This window comes from Drosophila pseudoobscura, chromosome X (genome assembly GCF_009870125.1).
Source record: "Drosophila pseudoobscura strain MV-25-SWS-2005 chromosome X, UCI_Dpse_MV25, whole genome shotgun sequence".
Lineage (NCBI taxonomy): Eukaryota > Metazoa > Arthropoda > Insecta > Diptera > Drosophilidae > Drosophila > Drosophila pseudoobscura.
In genome coordinates, this window is record NC_046683.1 from 59,178,230 (window position 1) to 59,197,502 (window position 19,273).

A 19,273-nucleotide genomic window follows, 5' to 3' on the forward strand; every position below is an offset into this window, starting at 1 on the left:
GAAGAGAAGAGAAGCACAAATATATAACAAAACAAATGAACAAAAAAGGGAAAGGAAAATAAAGAAAAAAACATGAAAATGCTTTCCACATCAAAATGCACATAAATAATAAATGGAACAGGAACCCCGGTTACACACACACACACAGAGAGAGAGAGAGAAGCGAATCGAGTTGGTGGAATGGAAAATGCAGAACTGAGAAAACTGGCCAGAAGGCGGAAAATGTTGGCCAAAAACATAAAAGAGCTTTTGTTGTATTTCGGACGACAACTCCTCACTCGCTCTCTCTCGCTCTCTCTCTTTTGAAAACTGTTAATAATACAAAGCTGCAGCATACAGAAATTATGAAATTAATTTTGAAATTTTAACTATGCAACAGTTGCAGTTGCATGTGGCAACTGTAGGGCAGCTTCTCTTTCACATAGCCACAGAGTGTGTCCCTATTGTGGTTATGCTCGGCTCCACAGTAGATTAGCACTGACCACACCGCACCCACTCGATGCTTTGATGATGCTGCAGCAGCCCCAAAGCCCCCCCCCCCCCCCTCTACCCCCTCCCCCACACAATTCAATTGAGGCGCTCAGACACGAATCTCTGTGTGTGTGTGCGGCTTGTGTTCTAGTCTCTGTTCAACTTTGATTAGAGTTAAGCCCTAAATTAGTTGCCGCCGCTGGCCCTGGGCTCGTTGGCGACCTTTGGGCCGCGTTTGGTCTGACTTTGGGCAATGGGCCTGGGCTCCATGGGTGATCTCATCTGGCTGGCAACACGATGGTTTTCCGGGTTTAAGTGGGGTTTAAAACCACAAATAATACGATTACGAATGCGTTATAAAGAAGGTTAAAAAAATAGTAAATAAAATATAAATTAAACATAAAAAAGACATATTCCAGGGAGCTATTTCAACGAAATATCACACTATTATTGTGTATAATTTTTGGTCTAAAATCCAATATTGAAGTTGTTTTTCGATCCCTGAAACTTTCCTCTAACATCCCTCATTGAAGGAGCCCTACGAGCCCCATACAAATATCGCTCTGTAGGTCTCTCCGTCCAGCCAAAAGGTATGCCCCATGTCTGCCCCGTCAGTGTGTGTGGCCTGGGGGCACAGATTGTGATGTCGTTAAGGCCACATATCACCCCGCAAACAATCGGCAAGTGTTAATCGGTTTGATTTTCCCACCCAGATGTCGGCCAGGGGGGCCCAGAGGCTGATGCCAGTAAAGGACAAAGTCGAGAACAAGCCAGGGGGGGGGGGGGGGGGGGGGGGGGTCTGCCCTTCGAAACTTTGGTGGAATGCTGCACGCCGCCAACTTATTAGCGAACACAGTTTAATGGCTCCAATTAATGTCAACCCAAGTTGGTGATGGCCCGATGCTGCTGCCTCTGCCACTGCCGCTGCCACTGCCACTGCCTTTGGGCCAAGAGTGAAATTTACTTGAAACGAAAGTTTTCGCTGCCGGCCATTGATTGGGTCCGCTTCGCTGCACGCGAAAACTTTTTCGGATTGAACATTTGTAGAAATGCATAAAAATTAATTAACAAGCAGATGCCGAACCGAGCTTTTGGCCAGAAATAATTATTAGCCAAAAGCTAAAGCAGCCAGTAGCAAAAAAAAATAAAAATAAAGCATAAGAATTTTTAATTGGCTTTTGTTGCTGCTTTTGTTGTTGTAGTATTTCCTACTCAATGCCGTCCGTCTGTCCGTCCTTCCGCCCCTCTGCCCCCCCGCCCGTCGTCGTCATCGTCATCGTCGACTTCTCGCACATTTAAGCCTAATTAACTTTCTACTTAGAGCCCACTTTTGTTGCTGCCGCTGTCGAGAGTGGATCTACGTCTAGTGCCAGCTTCTCCTGCGTGCCAGCCCCTCAGCCTTGGCTTCCAGCAGCAGCAGCTTCTTTTTCTCTGGGCTTCTTGTGTGCATTTTGCATTGTTTTGTTATACCCTGTAGTAGACGTATGGTGGAAGGGTATGCTGTAGATGCCAAAACAGCTTCTGGTTCCCTGGGGAACAGGGAAAAATCTATGAACTTTGGGTATCACTCTGGTCGTTCCTTGGGGTTCTACCTTATTGTCTTGGCTTTTTCCTTTGCTGACTTTACTGCCTTCTGCTGTTGTTGTTTCTGCTGCTTCCTCTACTCCCCTCCCCCTGCCCCTCCCCCTCTGCCTTCTGTTCCATCTCCTTGTGCTCCTCTTTCTCATCTCGCACTGCGTCAACTTCTAATTTCATTTGAAGCCTGTCTGCCGTCTGCCGTCTGCTGTCCGTGCTTTGAAGCCAGGGCCAAGCGTACAGATGCAGCTTTTCAAAACGTGGCCAAAAGCAGGCGAAGAGGCAACAGCAGCAGCAGCGGCGGCTAACAAGGTGAAAAGTAGGTGAATGTTAAGCAGTCGGCCAGCAACAACGTTGGGGGGGGGGGGAAAAAAAACAAAAGAAAAATGGCAACAAAACACACGAACAATGACAAAAAAAGTAAACAACATTTAGCGAAAAAAACAACAACAAAAACGTGAAAGAAAGAAAATACAGAAAACGTGCCAAAAAAGGGTTAAAGCCAAAAACAAAAGGCTAACAAACAAACAAACAAACAAACATATTAACGTGAAATGTTGTTGCCCCTTCTATGGGTGTTGTTATCGTTGTTGTTGCCCCTTCTTCAGATGGCTCCGATAAGTGGTTGACTCTGGCTCTCCCTCTGCCTTCGGAGTCGGAGTCGTTCTTCTTAACCCTATCTGCCCCCTCTGTTACCGGAAGTGCACATTAAGCGTTTTTAATTTCCAGTTTCGCGCAACTTTGAAAACTCTGTTTGCACAGGCCAGGCCAGGCGTCTTGGCGCGAAAAGAGAAAGGCGTGCGCGGGTGCTCTTGGCCTCGGCGCACAAATCATTTTGGCCCCCCGTTCCGGTCTGGAGGCCTGGGAAAGGAGTGGAGTGGAGCATATGCCCTGCCAGATCTTATCGATGATGATATAAGCAATGACGTTCCGTCTGTCGGAGGTCCCGGATGGACTGTGGACTGTGGAGTTGTGGGTGGCAGCTGGGAATGGAAAGTGTTGACCTTGAGCGATGCCTTTGCGCAAGATGATGACGATTGCTTACAGCTTACATTTCACAGCTCTGTCTGCCGATGCATGCCTCCTCCCAGCGAAAAAGATCAATCAGTGCAGGGTATAAAGTAGGACTAGGGAGTGCGGGTAGTCTGGGCAGACTCTGAAGTCTCACATCCCTCGAAGGGTCTCCCTTTGCGACTGGTAGCCTTTCGCTTAGGGTACATTTTGGGAAATCTCGACTTTTTCTACTTATTATCCATCTTTATTTTGGTAACAGTCTGTGGCCTGTGTGCCAAATGCTTCACGCGGTGTCCGCTCCACCGTTTTGTGGGTGTTGCAATCAGCTGTTTTTTGGCGCTTGTGTGTGTGTTTAGCCTTTATCGCTGTATTTTTCGTGTGAAAAATTTGATTAAACCTTCGGTGTTTGCTTGCAGAACCTCAATTTGTTTTTGTTTCCCTCTGCTTATACTTTTTTTTGTGTTTTTTTTACATAATGATTCAGATTTAGCAAAAATTTAATTACTATTTTTTTGCTGCTGTTGTGACTCTCATCAGCGTGTCCGTCGAGGCAGCGACTTTGACATTAATCATCTTTCTGCGGGGTGCCCTTCCCCCCCGATTCCCCCCCCTTCCCCCAGCCAGGCAGCCACTAACAGACATTAGCGTCCGTCCGCGACTAGCAAACAGATTTGAAAACTATTTACCCAGCAAATGTGCAACTAACTGCGTTTGCTGAATGCACCCTGAATTATTCAACGGCCGAGGCACAGGAGAGGTGCCACAGGGGGGGAGGGGGGGGAAGAGGAATTGGGTCTGTAAGTACTCCCTGCCGGCAGGCAGCGTATAAACGCTTTTCCAATTTTAACGATTCAGTGAAAATGTCACATAGATTACGTGACTTTGATGCGATTGACATAGTGGCGAGATTTATGCGTGTTCCACGCAGGCGAATGCCTGCCACGGGAGGCGTGAGGGTGGGGCTTATGGGATATGGGCTTCGCTTTGGGCTTGGGCTTCGGCTTGGGCTTGGGCTTGGGCCCTATGAAACGTGTGCATGGCCAGCAATTAGAAAAAAAGGAAAAAGAAGAGAAATGTCCAACAACGAAGACAGCGATGCGGACACCCCGGCCCCCCCCTTACTCGCAACTAATTTGAATGCCGCCGCGACGTGAGTGTGATCGGGCCAGACAGGGCGACGCATCGCTGGGCACTCTCCAGGAGAGGGGGAGGAGGGGAGGGAGTAGTGGAGAGATTGGGCGTGTGGAGGGGCGGAGTGCTTGCGGGCCACCCAACGAAAACGACGCTCTTTCCACCGACGCTCTTTTCACCGATGCTCTTTCTATCGACGATCTTTCCACCGACGCTTTCCACCGAAGCTCTTTCCAACGACGCTTTTTGAGATGCTGCTCCTGGCCTATAAGAAGACGATGAAATATGTAGATCTATTCAATCGCTCACTTTTTAATATTTTTTGATCATTTTTGTGTAATTTTTGTTTAATTTTTTGCAAGAGTTTTTTCAGAAAAGAAAAAAAAACCCAACAAAATTTATTGGAAAGCTCGCTGAATTCTAATGAAAAAAAAATATTATTTTTTGTGTTGAAGGGTATCGTGAGAGGGTATTCTCATTCATGCCATCCTTCGAGCTATCCTCCAATGGGTTGCATATTCCATAGTCGTTTCTTCGATTCCCAAATATATATGGCGGAATCTCTGATACCTAAACCCTTCCAAGGGTATCAACGCCTTCTAGAGATGTTTCCTTTCTTCTGTTTTTTTTTCTGCGAAAACCAAATCGATTTCCAGTGAAAAATAAACGAAAAACTCTAAAAAAAAGTGACGGCAGAAAAGTTGTAGTCTTACTTTAAGATCTCCCACCTCATGGAGGAGCGTGTGGCAGCCGGAGAGCAGAGCAGAGCGTACAAGCGAGAAGCAAGCACTCCTAGGGCGGGGGCGAGGGCGAGGGCGACGGTGTCATCACTGGCGTCTCCTGTGAGTGTGTGGGAGAGCGTGCGAGTGCGTGTGCGTGTGCGTGTGCGGGAGAGTGAAAGATCACGACCAAAAAGTTGGCACCAAAGGTGGCCCCATCGTCGTCGTCGTCGGCGGCGGCACATGAAAGTTTATGACCGTCGCGGCGGCGAATAAACAAAATGGCAAAAAATTGTTTGCCACATTGTAGTTGTTTCACTGTTGCTTTTGTTGTTGCCATTACCTTGGAAATAGAAAAGCGAAATGCCAGAAGAAAAAAAAAGTGAAAACCCTAAGTGGGTGCGGGCTTGAAAGAATTCTTTAAGCGGTGCGCTCAAAAGTTGTTTCGTGTGGGATTTAAGTGGGCAGAGAGCGAGAGAGAGAGAGAGAGAAACAGAGAGAACTTTCAAAGTAAAGTGTTTTTCTACTTGTACTTTCTTTTTATATAATCTTTCAGGCATGATTTTTATGCTTTTATCTTGAGGAAATATCGTTAATCGCTTTGGAAGGGAAGTGTGCAAGTTTTACAGTATTCTTAGGGGATCGTCTATCTCCCTTGGGCGCAGGAGAGCAGTTGCAGAGGAGAGCAGCTTTAGAGGAGAACAGCTTTGGGAGAGAGCAGCTTTGGGAGAGAGGACTCTTCTGTTCCACACAAGGAGCGCAGCAGCGCAGCTGAACAGAACGAAAGCTTCGTTTCGACATCGAGAGAGGAGAAAAGCTTCACAGATCTTTGAAAAAAGCCCCCCAAATAGAAAGAATCACAATCGAATCTTCATTTCCCACAAAAGAAGCCAACACCAGGGGGAAAAAACAAGTTCAAATAGAAAGTCGAATGGCCTGCGTTCTGGCAACAAATTTGAGCCATAATTAAATTTATAATTATCCGAAGCTAAACTCTGGCCGGCTCTTAAAATGCCCAGCCTTTCTCGCCGAGGCAAACGCAATTGAATTAATTTAATGTGAATTTAAGCAACACAAGAAACTAATTTCTAAAGGAAATGGCAGACATCATCTAGCAAAATGCCGAGACAATGAGGCATTGAGGCATTGAGGCATCGAGGCATTGAGGCATCGAGGCACTGGAAAAGAGACCAAAAAGCATTATCGGCTTTTGTTCGGTTTGTGCCGCCTCTTCTGCTGCCACTTCCATCTTCATTCTTTTTAATTTCGTTAATGGATTTGTTGCCTCTCTGCCTCCGTTGTTGTTTGGCTCTAAAGTGAAATGCGTTTAAATAATGAAAATAATATTCGTGACTGTAGTTATAACTCTTTGTATTTGCGGTTGACTCTAGTTGGAGCCACTAAAGTGTCTTTGTAGCTTGGCCTAATTCGAGGGCTATTTCTTTGCAACGCGTGTGGCATCAACATCGGCATGGAATGATATATAATTAGCCATGAAGGGGGGGAGGGGGGGAAAGCCTAATTGGCTGACCAATGACCAAAGAGGGCTTAGAGGGGGGGCTCCATCCCGTACCATAAATGTTGTGAGCAAAATTGCAGACTAATTTGTTGCAGGGGCACACACACACACACACACACACAGACACACACACACATTGCACATTTCCTTTTGAAAAGTTATTAGCGTGTTGAGCGCCATTTTTTATATCCCCCCCTTGCCCCCTGCCCCCTGCACCCTGCCCTCTCATGGGTTTTCTTTTTGATTTAACATTCGTTTTACGAGTATGTATGCTTTTTTTTTTTTTTTATTTGTGCTCTACAATTTTCATTAAAAGACATAAATTGTGCAGAAAAATGCTCCGCTCCTTCAGTGCAAAAGAATGTCTGTAGCTGTATCTGTATCTGTATTTGTATCTGTATCTATGGCCTGTGTGTTGCCGTATCTGCATCTGCGTCTGGTTCGAGGTCTGTGTCTACCAAAGGCGTATCTCCCTCTACTCTGGGCCTGTCTGAAGAGTGTGTTTTATTTTTCAGCCTTTGCGCTTTTTATTTACAATCTTTTTTTTTTCTCTCTTTTTCTTCATGCATTTCATGCCACTGCTGCATGCGGCAGCGGCGGCGGCGGCGGCGGGGCGGCATATATAGCGTTTTTGTATGAATGAAAGTTGCACGAGTGTTTGAACGTGGCCTGGCTGCCAACGAATGAATGAATGAATGAACGAACGAGTGAGTGAATGCCAGAGTGGGCCGTGGGCCGTGGGCTGTGGGCTGTGGGCTGTGGGCAGGGCCTTTGCCTGTGCCCCTACAAGAATGTGTTGCAAATGGCTCAACAAAACGCAGCATATTAAAACATTTGATTCCCCCTCCGACCCCCCATCACCCCCGCAATTGCATGGCAATTGGCTTTCATTTGGGTTTGGGTTTGGGTTTGGGTTTGCTTCTCCCGACATTTGCAATTCTTTGCATTACGCAAAAAGGAAATTAGACAAATGCCAGCGACAAATTGAAAAGCGTACAGAAAATGGAATACAAATACGCGACGCTGCTTCTGCTGCTCCTCAGCGGAAGAAGAACAAAAGGATGGATGGATGGATGGATGGATGGATGGATGGGAAGCCCTTCCAATGCTCCAGTGGAGAAAAAAACTTAATCCTGGAGCCAGGAATGGAATACATTACAATAATAATGCCTGTGTTCCTTGTGGGATTAACAGGTGGAGCAGAAAACGTATCGATTACCACAAAGGGGGCGGCTTAAGCTGCTGAAAGAGGGGCGGAGTTGGAGGGACATCGATGGGAAAAAGAAAGTGAGAATATAGGAGAGTAAGAGCTGAGGGCACCCTTAAAAATAGTGCTTGCAATATTTGTTAAATTTGTAAATTTAAAAATATTATTTGTTTTTAATTTTTAATTTGAAAATTTTGATTGAATTTATAGTATTTTTTGAAAATATAACAAAAACAAAAGATTCAAAAATCTTTTATGTACCAAAGATTTATTTTTTCATCGTTTTTATCGCTTGCTTAAATTGTTTGTTGGAATAAATTCTTGGGAAAAAACTAATATAATAATTAAAAAATATTTTTATAATATAACATTTTTTCTTTTTTTTTAAATTTCAAAATTTTGAAGGTTCAGAAATTTCTGAAAATATAACAAAAACAAAAGATTAAAAATCTTTGATGTACCAAAAACTAAATGTTTTTTGGAATAAATTAATGAAAAAATATAATAATAACTTAACAATTTTTTCATTTACTATTTTTTCTGTTTTTTAAATTAAAAAAATGTTGAGTAAAATAATGTTTGAAAATGAATACAAAAAATATTTTAGGTGCCAACATTTTTTTTTTCATCATTTGCTTGCAGTATTTTATGCAATAAATTCATGAAAAAATGTCATATAATAATAATTTAACACATTTTTTTTCATTTAATATTTTTTTCGTTTATTTTGTAAGTTTTTGTGGTATGCAGTTATGTTTGAAAATATAACAAAAGCAATAAGATTAAAAGATCTTTGATGTACCAAAAAGTTAAAAGTTCGAACCCTCTTTCCATTGAATTTTAAACAATACCCCTTCGCATTCCCCTTTCGCATTCCCACTCCCATGCCCAATTTCGTGTGTAATTTTATAGTCTTTTCCATTAATCTGACCTTTTAAGCCTTTTCCCTATCTTTGGGCCAATATCGGCCGCCTCTCTCTTTCGTTGCTTGGGCCTATCGGTTTTTTACTATCGTTTATGTAATCGATGGCCCCGTCGATACATTTTACTTACCAAAAAAACAGAAAAAAAAACAAAAAAAAAAACACTTTCAAAGGTCAGCAAAATTGAAAGAAAGAAAGAAATAAAAAACCACCAAAAAAAAAAAGAAGTTTGCACAAAAATAATTGAAAGAAAAAAATCAACTGTGGGGTGGGGAAGGGGAAGGGGGGAAGACTTAAAGCGGAAATGCCAAGAAAACGGAACACAAAAAATGTCTCATTTTTCAAGTATTTCCAATCGCCTCAATCGAAACGAACCGATCTATATTTAGGAGGAAGCCCGCAAAAGCCGTAACCGTAGCCGTAACATACTCGTATAACACCTCTTGTCCGGAATTACCTCGTGGGGTCACACAGTGGTCTCCCCTTCCCCCCTCTGGAGCCCTCAATGGCCAGTCGATGGAGAGACAATGAGAGAAGTCAACAAGCTGCTGTCGACGTCGTCGTCATCGTCATCTTTTTATAGCCACCATTTGATTGGGTCTTGGCTGTTGGCTCTTAGCTCTGGGGTCGGTCACTCCATAACAATTAAAGATCTGACATTGATATTCCACTGTGAGATTTTCTATGCATTTTTCTGTGTGGATTGTGTTTGCCTCATAATTGTGTATTTTGTGGCAGTTATTATTTAAGCCTTTGGTGCTTGGACTTTGTTTGTGGCTGTGGCTGTGGATCCATTCCATAGAAGACAAATAATACCGATCTCCGATACAAAATTGTATCTGTATCTCGGTTTCAGCCTTGACTCTTGGAGCTGTCGGTTTTTTGTCTCTCTCTCTCTCTGGCTTTTGTTTGGTTATTGATTTTGAACAACAACGAAACGCGCAACAATGTGAAATAATTGATCACGTTCATGGTCCAATTTAGCCAGGGGGCTGGCATGGGGCAGGGGGGAGGTGGGAGGGTAGGGGGGGGATGCCTGTTTTCAGGGTTGCAGAATGGCAACATTTTTGCGGGTAAATAAGTTTTCGAGAAGGCCTCAAGGAGCGGTCCAGCAGAACTTTGACAGCCGCTTTTGTTCATGCCTCTCTCTCTCGCTCACTCTTTTGTGTCTATGTGTGTGTGTGTGCGTGTTGGCCTCAGCAATTAAAAGGGCTTAAAGGGAGCAACAAGCAACAAGCAACAAGCAACATCTGGAGCCTCATCAATGTCTGAAACTTCAGCCATGGCTGTGGGGCGTCCTTTCACGTGTTGTGTTCTACCAAGTGGGGGAGGGGGCGGGGGCGGGGGCGGAGGAGGCACGCTCTCTCGCTGCCGCTTTGGCCTATAAACTGAAAGTAAGACAAACAACTGACATTGCAACAACAACAGCAGCAGCAGCAGCAGGCACTCCATGCAACAGAATAAGGCACACACCGCCATGCCACACACACACACACACACACACGCATCATCAAGCACATGTGAGAAGAGCTGTGAACCGCTCTGCCCCTCCTCTTTGGCAGGCGCTGAATGGGAATACAAAAAATATTTGACCTACATCAAGTTTTCAAGTTGCTGCTTGTTTTGTCGTCTCTTCTTTAGCTTCTTCTGGCCTCTTCTTTCTTTTTTTAGTCGAAGCTTCTTCGCCGTCAATGTTCATCATCATCTTTATCGCCATCATCGGCATCATCCTCATCGGATGCTACGCTTTATTTCTCTCTGCCCCTTTTTCTCTCAAAGCAAACCACAACATTTGCGGATACTCTTTGGTCAACTGCAGGCGGCAGTGTCTCCTCCTCCTTCACCTCCTCCTCGGCCTCGGCCTCTGCAACCATCTGTCTCTGTCTCTGCCTCTGTCTCTGCCTCTGTCTCTGCCTCTGTCTCTGCCTCTGTCTGCTGTCTGCTGTCCTCCCAGTGTGTCGTTGCCTCCGTGTCTTGATTGTTTTCAATTTTGTACAGCATTTTCATTAATTTTTCAACCTACCTATCGTCTGTCTGTCCATCTGTCTGTGTCAGTGTGTCGATGCGTCTTGCCTTGCCCCACAGCGCCCACGCATCGAAATATTGAAAGACTTTTTGGACCCACGATGACCAGGCAAGGCGTGTGGGTCTACGTCACAATTGTCTCCCCCCCCCACACCCCCTCTGTCTCTCTCTCCCTCCCTCTCACACACATCTATCCAGTGATTCATAAAAAACCAAATTTGAATTTATTTTCGGGTTTTACATTTTTGTTTTGTGGTTTTTTTTTGTAAGTCTCGTGTTTTGGTTTTGCTGTTGGATGGAAATTTGCATATTGGTCAGGGGGGGGGGGGGGGGGGGGGGGGGCTACTGAATATGTTGTCACAATGAATTCGATATTTGTGGCAAGGGGGCAAACATTTTTGAAAAAATGGATAATGCGGGATAATGTCAGAGGTTTAATGTTTCTTCTTTTCCTGTACAGAATTTTTAGAGAATTAAGGTTTTTATTTGGGCTAGAAAACATTTGAAATGTGCCAAAAAAGGGGTTTATTTTGTAGTTTGAATAATTCCTGATAAATGTACGATTTTTAAAGTAGTTCGAAAATCCTCCACCGAAAAGATGGGGCAATGGTTTATGCTTAAGTTTTCAATTGAATTTCCCTTTTCTTGTACTTTTTGTGTGGCATTTACGAGCAATATACCACAATTTACAGTTACTTAAGTGTTTGCTGGGGTGGCGAGGGGGCGGGGGGGACTGGTTGGGGGAGCAACCAACAGTTTCCGCTTTTAAAGTGTTTGCCCTGTAGCTTTTTCTTGGCTTGAATTTATTGTGTATCCCCCTAGACTCCCCTCCCCCCCTTATGCCCCCGCGGGAGACAAAACGTGGCAGCCACATTCAGTCTCATAGATCGCTTGGGTCTTGGGTGTGGGTGGGGGTTGGGGGTTGTGAGTGTGGGTATATCGTATAACCAGAGAGTGCAAACCGGGGGGAATGCGCTCCAATGCACACAGCAGAGATCTGCAAACAGTTTTAGCCATGTTCCGATGCAAATGGCTTGCGAAAGGAGGGAGAGAGCGAGGGGGGGTGGGGGGGTGGCGGACATAAGCGGGAGGCTTGCCTCATGCAAATGAGCGCAAAATTAAATAATTAAACCAACGCCAGGGCAAGCAAAACGACCAGCAGACATCGGACATTGGACATTGGACAGCACTGGCTGACTGGCATGCCACTGCAGCAGTGTGTGGTTTTGCTGTGTGTTGCACAAACCCGAAACTGGCACAGCAACTTTTTCTTTGACTCCACAGTCCGAGATCGGACTCTGAGTCCGAGTCCGAGTCGGAGTCCGGACTTGTAACCGTTTCTTTCATATGTGGAGCGTTAATGAATTGCCATAGCCAATAGCTCTGGCAGCAGAAGCTGAAGCTTGAGAGTCCGATGCAGTGGGGCATGTGTGGTGTAAGTGGCCACATTAGGGTGCCGTGTGCCGAGCCGAGCCCGCTTACCGGATGGGAACGGAATTGGAGAGACTTGCTTGGCAATTAAAAGCGGCCAATTGTCGCCCAAGTTGGCCAATGTCCACCAAGCCGAGAAAAGTCTTGCCACACACACACACACACACACACACACAGATTGCAAATCATTAATACATATACATATATTAGCGTTTAATGCTGACTGTTCCACTTGGGTGTCATTCAACCACCACGTGAGTGGGTCGCCGCCATGAATCACCACCCCCCACCACCATCCCCCACCACCCCACCACCCAGACTTACTTTTCGCACCCGAGTGCAAAAAAAAAACTTTTGACTTTGCATTCAATCTATAAACAATTTCTCTCTCTCTCTCTGTTGGTTTCTTTTCAGGTTAGTAGGCTACAGGCACGGCTCTGGCTCTGCCACGGGGCACACAAACTTTGACTTAAGTTCACGTTGAGAGGTAATTGTTTATAATTGGAATTATATAGCGAGCGATTTACTGTGAAATTTAGTTCAGTTTTTCAGTTTAAAAGACAAGCAAATTACCACCAGAACCGCACAACAACAGCAACAACGAGAACGAGAACGAGACAAATGCTGTGCCAGTTTTTATGGTCTAAAGAAAAAGTGCCGGAAATAATTGTCTTAAGTAGTTTGAACTTTGCGCATAAAACAAGCCACAAAGGGGAGGCGGGGGACGGGGGGTGGGGTTAGAGACCGACTAACAACTAAATGAGAGTCGCTTTCAATGTTCCTGTCCACGAGTCGAGCCAGCAACCAGCCACCACCAGCCACCACCTCATTTTCCCATCAAAATAGCTTGAGATCTCAGCTCTGGGCTCTAGGCTATAGATTGCGAGGTCAAACGAAGAACTAAAGCAGATTTAACGCTTTCAAATGGTAGCACGAGTATTCCCACGTACGAAAGACCCACGTTTTAGGCCTGAAAAATTAATGAGATATTTGTGGAATGTTTTCAAAGATTCCCATATGAAATATTTGCTGGCACTAAGACTTAAAAGAGATCTAGTTCGGTTTTGGGGCACAAATAAACCTTCAAAGAATAGAGCTTTTGCCTAGTAGATTTTTAGACAAAAGGGAGCCTTTTTTTAAGCAGTTTCTTGAGCTTTTGGGAGTATAGTTTGGGAATAAAATAAGTTCGGTTTAGGGGCACAAATAAACCTCCAAAGAGATCTATATTTCCCAGTAGATTTTGACCCAAAAAGGAACATCCTTTTAAGCAGTTTTTCAAGTCTTTGGGAGCATAGCTTGGGGATTAAATTAGTTCCGTTTTAGGTCACAAATAAACCTCCAAAGAGCTAGATTTTTACCCAAAAAGGAGCCTCCTTTTAAGCACTTTCTTAAACCTTTGGAAGCATAGTTTGGGGATAAAATAAGTTCGGTTTTGGGGCACAAATAAACCTCCAGAAAGTTATATATTTCCCAGTAGATTTGTACCCAAAAAGAGACCTCTTTGGAAGCACTTTCTTAAGCCTTTTTTTAACTAAAAGGAAGCCTCCTTTGAAGCACTTTCTTAAGCCTTTGGGAGTATAGTTTGGGGATAAAATAAGTTCGTTTTCAGGTCACAAATAAACCTCCAAAAACCTCTATATTTCCTTATAGACTTTTAACCAAAAAGGAACCTCCTTTCAAGCACTTTCTTCAGTCTTTGGGGGTTTCTTACACCTTCTTGATATTTTATTTAATAATTGAATATTAATTTAAAGATCGCCCCCCCCCAAAAAAAGGTCTCCCTTTCTCTTGAAGATGCAATATTTAGATACAACAGCACGGGGCATTCCCTTCCCTATCCGAGAGATCACATTGTTTTTGTGTGTTTCTTTTTGGGGAAATACTCGCATTATGATAATTAGAAATGAAAGTAAAATTGTGTTGTGTCTCTGTGCGTGGGGCCATGACCAGGCACAAAGGCAGAGCACTCCACGGGCCCCAATCCACAGTCCGCAATCCACGCAGAGCACTCCATGGATTGGCCATGATTGAGCAAAAAAAAATATAAAAAAATAGCAAGCCAGCGAGCAAACAAAAATGTTAAAAATATAAATAAACAAATCAGTGTCCGAGACAGAGAGGGGGCAACATTTTGAGAGCATTTCGAGAGCGTTCTTGAAATTTCAATTCAGTGAATTGTCGATTTTGCACAGTAGCCCAATAACAAAAAGAAAAAAAAAAGAAAACAGTACTGCCACAGATACAGATACAGATACAGATACAGATAGAGATATGTATCTCTGTGCGTATGCAAATATATTTATGTTCAAAGTCATAATCGATGACTCCCCTGAAAAGTGCGCCAGAGCAGACCAACTTCGGGCTTCACTTCACTTTCTAAAAATGAACAAATTTCAGTTCAATAACAAATTTTTTTCCCCGCTTGACAGATGGAAAATATTTTCGGCTTTTGATAAATGATGTTGTGGCGCAGCCATACGCATTTTTATACCCCCTAAAGAGCACATTGGGGTATAAGCAAATGTAGAACTATAAGGTATGATTAGATATCCTTGATGCCAGAATCTGGCTCCGATTGGACCCTTTTTATGGCCAGAATTGACCAAATCAAACCCACGGTTTGGCTGCTTGAACACCTGGTCTTCGAGTGCCAGAGCAACGAGCTTTCGTCTGTGTAAGCCGAGTGCTGGGTGCTTTTGGTGTCGACTCCGAATGTTGGCAATCATTTGATATATTTTACATTGGAGTCTCCGCCCAGCGGGAGCGGTAGGGGGAGGGGCATCTCTGCCGCTCTATCAAAATTGATTGCCAACAATTAAAAGTTAAATATTGAAAATTAAAAAGCGAATGTCAAACGCTGGTAAAAAAAACTCTGGCCATACAAATTTATGCATTTTTTTTCTCTCGCCCGAATATATATATCATACTTTTTTTTTATTGTAATAACTCGTTAATTTATTTGTAGCAATTATTAATGCAAACACGGACACAAAAAAAAAACCAAGTGAAAATATTTATATACATATATTTCATATTTTCCCTATATATATGTGTGTGTGTGTGTGTGTATGTAGTATATATAGTATATAGAAAGCGAAAATTTCGTTTATTGTGCATCGAATCTTTTCGGGGGCTGCTTCTGGCTTTTGCGCTTTATATCATGCATAAATCATATCCTGGATGCATTTTTTTTGTCGTCGAAACACTATTATAATTACATTTTAATTTATGCAAATATGTGTATGAAAAATTAGCAATAGCTACGTTGTTTTCACCTTTTTTTTTCCTTTTTTTTTCTTCATTTTTTTGCATATGTTTGTTTTTGTTTTGGTGTTTTTTGTGTTTTATTTTTGTGTGCGTGAAACTAATGACAAAGTGGCAGGCAAAAAACCAGTTAAAATAAATCCAAACAACAATTTTTAAACGTTTTGGGCTTACAAAATTGCTGGTCAAACAATGGAAAATGATTTTAAAAAATGTATAATAAATGTGGAAGGGAGCCTAAGCCCCGCAGGTTACTGAACAAAAACTGCTAAAAGCGTTATAAATTTATAGAACATTTGTGGCATTATATTGTCACAGTACACTAAGACCTCTAAAATACAAAGGAAAAAGGATATGGAGGGGAAAGGCGAAAGGGGAGAGTTTCAACCTTTAAAATATTTCCAGCAGAAGAAAAAGAGGGATAGGGGGCTCATTTCTGTAAGAATTTCTCTAGAAGAATCTTCCACAAAAGCTTAAGTTCCACAAAAACGATCTTTGGGGACCCCAAATCACTCGCAAAGCACCAATGCCTATACTGGAGACAATTTTGAAAGTAAATCAGGACTATTTCTGGCTAAAAAATAAATAAAAGGTGGAAAGAATATGGAGGTACTATTAGATGATTGGAATACACAGCTTAGAATCCACAACAGATGCTTTCGCCTTGTCTTTAGAATCCAATCAGCAATAAGGATAATTTTGAATAGAATTTGGAATTTGGACTGGAATTGCATACAAAATCCTCATCGTAGAGGGGACTTTCTATCTCGAAAAGCATCCAATAAAGTGCTCTCCCTGGAAGTCAATCGGTGTTAAATGCCGCAAGCAAAAGCCTTGTCTGTGTGGGCCCGTATCCTGGCGAGTATGTGGGCAGAATAACGGAGGATAATAAGAGAGTGAAACCTAACAAGCAGCGAAACGATGAAACGATGAAACGATGAAACTGTGGAAGGGCCTTCGAACCACTTGAGCCGAGAATTATTCCACTCAAGCGGCTGTCAGAGGAAGAGCCAGAGAGTGGGCCAACAGATTTCAGCCACACGCACACTTAGCCACGGTAGCAGTGGCAGCAGCATGTTGAGGCAATTGTTAAAATTCAATTTGAGGCTTCTTCCTGTTACACGTCAAAATGTGCAGAAGGGGAAAAACTTTTGGGGCCAACAAGCTGCCAAGTGACCTTGTGCTGCTCAACCAGAGATACACACACACACACACACAGAGATACAGATACAGAGATACATCTGCAGAGGAAGACGAATGCGATTGCTCGTATATCAAGCGCTTATCGGGGCGGGAGCATCCGAGTTGTGTGGCCATAAAAAGCGTTTTTGCACTTCCGTTTGCTGTACCTCTCCGCTGTCAAAAAGTGCCAAAGTTTCGGATATCTCAAACAGCAAACAGCAGCGAAAACAAAGCTATCGAATGACGAACGGCCAACACCTGCCAAACGACTCGAATTACAATATTTTTGTTGATATCATATTTCATAATCGATGCCATACATATATTCATCCGTTCGACTGTCTCTCAATCCATATGCAAACTCGCAGTCGCAGTCGTAATCGTAATCGTTTCTGTCATTTTTGCGCACAATTAGCGATGATTTTCAATAGCAGCCACAGGAATCAGAGTAGTGGAGTCTGTGCCTGCCTGTCAATATGGATTTGTGTTTGTCCGTCACGTCACAGGGGCTCCTATTCCCCTCCATCTCTTTTTCGCACTAATTGTCGTTAATGATGAAATTACGGGATCCCAGATAGCCAGCAATGAGATCAATAAAGTGCCAAATAGAGCGGGCAGACAGAAAAAAAAAAAACGATAGATATAACCCAGAAAGAGACCAGACCCAGACCCACAATCGACTTGTCAATCACAAATTTGATCAATGAGCCCTCCATTTGAGCGAGTTTTCTGTGTGTGTGTGTGTGTGTTGTGTCGAGTGGGCGTTCGAGTGGAGTGGAGTGGGGGACAAGGCTATGTGTGACGCCTATAATAGAGTTTTGTAACGCAAATCACTTTCAGTTTTTGAAATATGTAGCTCAGGCCTCGAAATGGTGCGTACGAGAGAGAGAGAGTAAGAGAACTCAATCAATACTGTATTTGTAAAGGCAGGAAATAAGGTTAATGTAATTATAAGCGCATAGGCAATCATTAGATTAGTCACTCGAGTCACTCAATCGCTTCAGGGTACTGGAAAATAGTGGGTGGAAAGTGAGAGGAGGCAAGGCAGTAGCTTAACAGCCGGAACTCAATTATGCATGCACTTCCATACAATTCTCTCTCTGTCTTTTTCATTCGATCAACTCTTCTTGGGGATGTGCCTTTCTCACTCTCTGGCTCTTCTAAAAGTAACTTTTTATTCCATGCCACCATTCTTCAAGGAAGTCTAACGCCCATTAGTGGGTGTAAAAGGAAGTAAGAGGAAGGCGACGTCGTCCGATGTGGTGAGGGTCCATCCACTCTAACAACTCGCCTTCTCGGCCCTCAGAGAGGCAAGCGCTAGAAAGAGATAGCAAGCGTTACACGGACAGACGGATGGACCCTCGAAAGAGAGCAGTTGCAGTGAAGACGTCACCTGATCAGCTTACGCTCTCTTGTCACCATTCTTCCTCGAACTCTTCTCTGGCCAATGGATAAGCTTTCAGTGGGAGTAGGACAGCCCTACTCTTGTCTACGCACTCTCTTCCCCCCGGCACTACTTTCGAGTGGGACGCCATAGCGGAATACTGAGAGCAGGACAAGGCTATGCCGCCTCCTGCTCTGCGTCTGCTCAAAGATCAGAGTCAGAGTCAGAGTCAGAGTCGTGTCGTTATTTTTCGCATTTTTCGATTCAGTTCGAATCGGTTTGAACCAGTTCTGAGTCATCCAACCGGCTTTTGGCAAATATTTTTATGGCTAGGCTGCACGCGTCGCTCAATTTAATTGCCGCCGACTAAAAAAAAAACAACAAAAAATGCAAAAAAAAAAAAATAAAATTTACATTACTCCCTTTCCACAACTTCCCTCTCCTTGCTCTCTCTCTTCCCCTCCTGCCCCTCTTCCTCCCCGTGTCCGTGTGTCTCTGTGTGTTTGCATTTGTTGTTTTCGCTTTCAGCTTTGTTTCGCTTAATGTGTTTTCTGGCGTCATTGTTGTTGTTGGTTAAGATTTATTTAAATGCATTAAACTTTAGAGGTCAACTTCCTTTCACTGGCGACGACGACGACGACGACGACGTGTCGTTGGCAGAGCAGCGCGAGCTGGCGAGATAACGGCCTCTGAGTCGTCTCCAGACTCGGTTTTCATCTCCGTTCAAGGGAGGGACCTAGAACAGCGCAGGGCTAGGCGACCATTGGGATACCCTTTAATGAAACAATACCCTTCTGGCCATCCACAGACCACATCCAGTAGAAGATCTTCTGCGATGCCCTTACTCCACGCTACCCTCTGTCTCTGCTACCCCTCAAAATCGGCCACAAAATGTGACATGTGACAAGTTGTTGGCTGTATTTCAATGTCGTTGAGCCTTCTTTTTGTTGTTTTTTGTTGTTTTGTTGTTGTTTTGTTTCACCGTACATATTTTTGCATGCCATTCAACATGAGATTGCTGCTGTAACCGTAATTTTCCATCCATATGACCTGCCCAAAAATTATTGAATGTGTAGGCGAATAAAAAGCTCATCTGGAGGTTCATTTCAATTGAAATCATCCTCCACAGCAGAGCGAAAGGCAAACCCAAAAAAAAAAAAAAAGTGAGGGATGGGGGTGGCAGGGGGTCTCCTCCACACACACATATTTACATTGTCGTTGTCAATTTTATGACCGGGGTAAAAAGGACAACAAAAAGGAAAGAAACGAGTAGAACGAAACGAAACGAAGAGAAAAGAAAGTGAACAAGGAAGCATGTCAAAAAGTAACTGCATAAAAGTTCCTTGTAAATTTAATAAACTTTTATAGATGTGTCTGTGTGTGTGGGGCAGGGGCAGGGGCAAGGGCAGGGGCAGGGGGGAAGGATAC

General features: G+C 43.6%; 1 protein-coding gene across 5 annotated transcripts in view; it reads left to right on the top strand.

Annotated features, from left to right (window-relative positions):
* The window catches only part of RhoGEF64C (Rho guanine nucleotide exchange factor at 64C), a 126,118-nt gene that overhangs the window by 19,665 nt on the left and 87,180 nt on the right, over positions 1-19,273 (top strand). The window contains exon 1 of one of the 5 annotated variants that reach the window (XM_033382496.1): positions 12,430-12,502. The exons of the other annotated variants lie outside the window; for them this stretch is intronic. The gene's annotated coding sequence lies outside the window, so the exon portion shown is untranslated. Of the gene's footprint in view, positions 1-12,429; positions 12,503-19,273 lie in introns of those variants that run through there. 5 annotated transcript variants of the gene reach the window in all.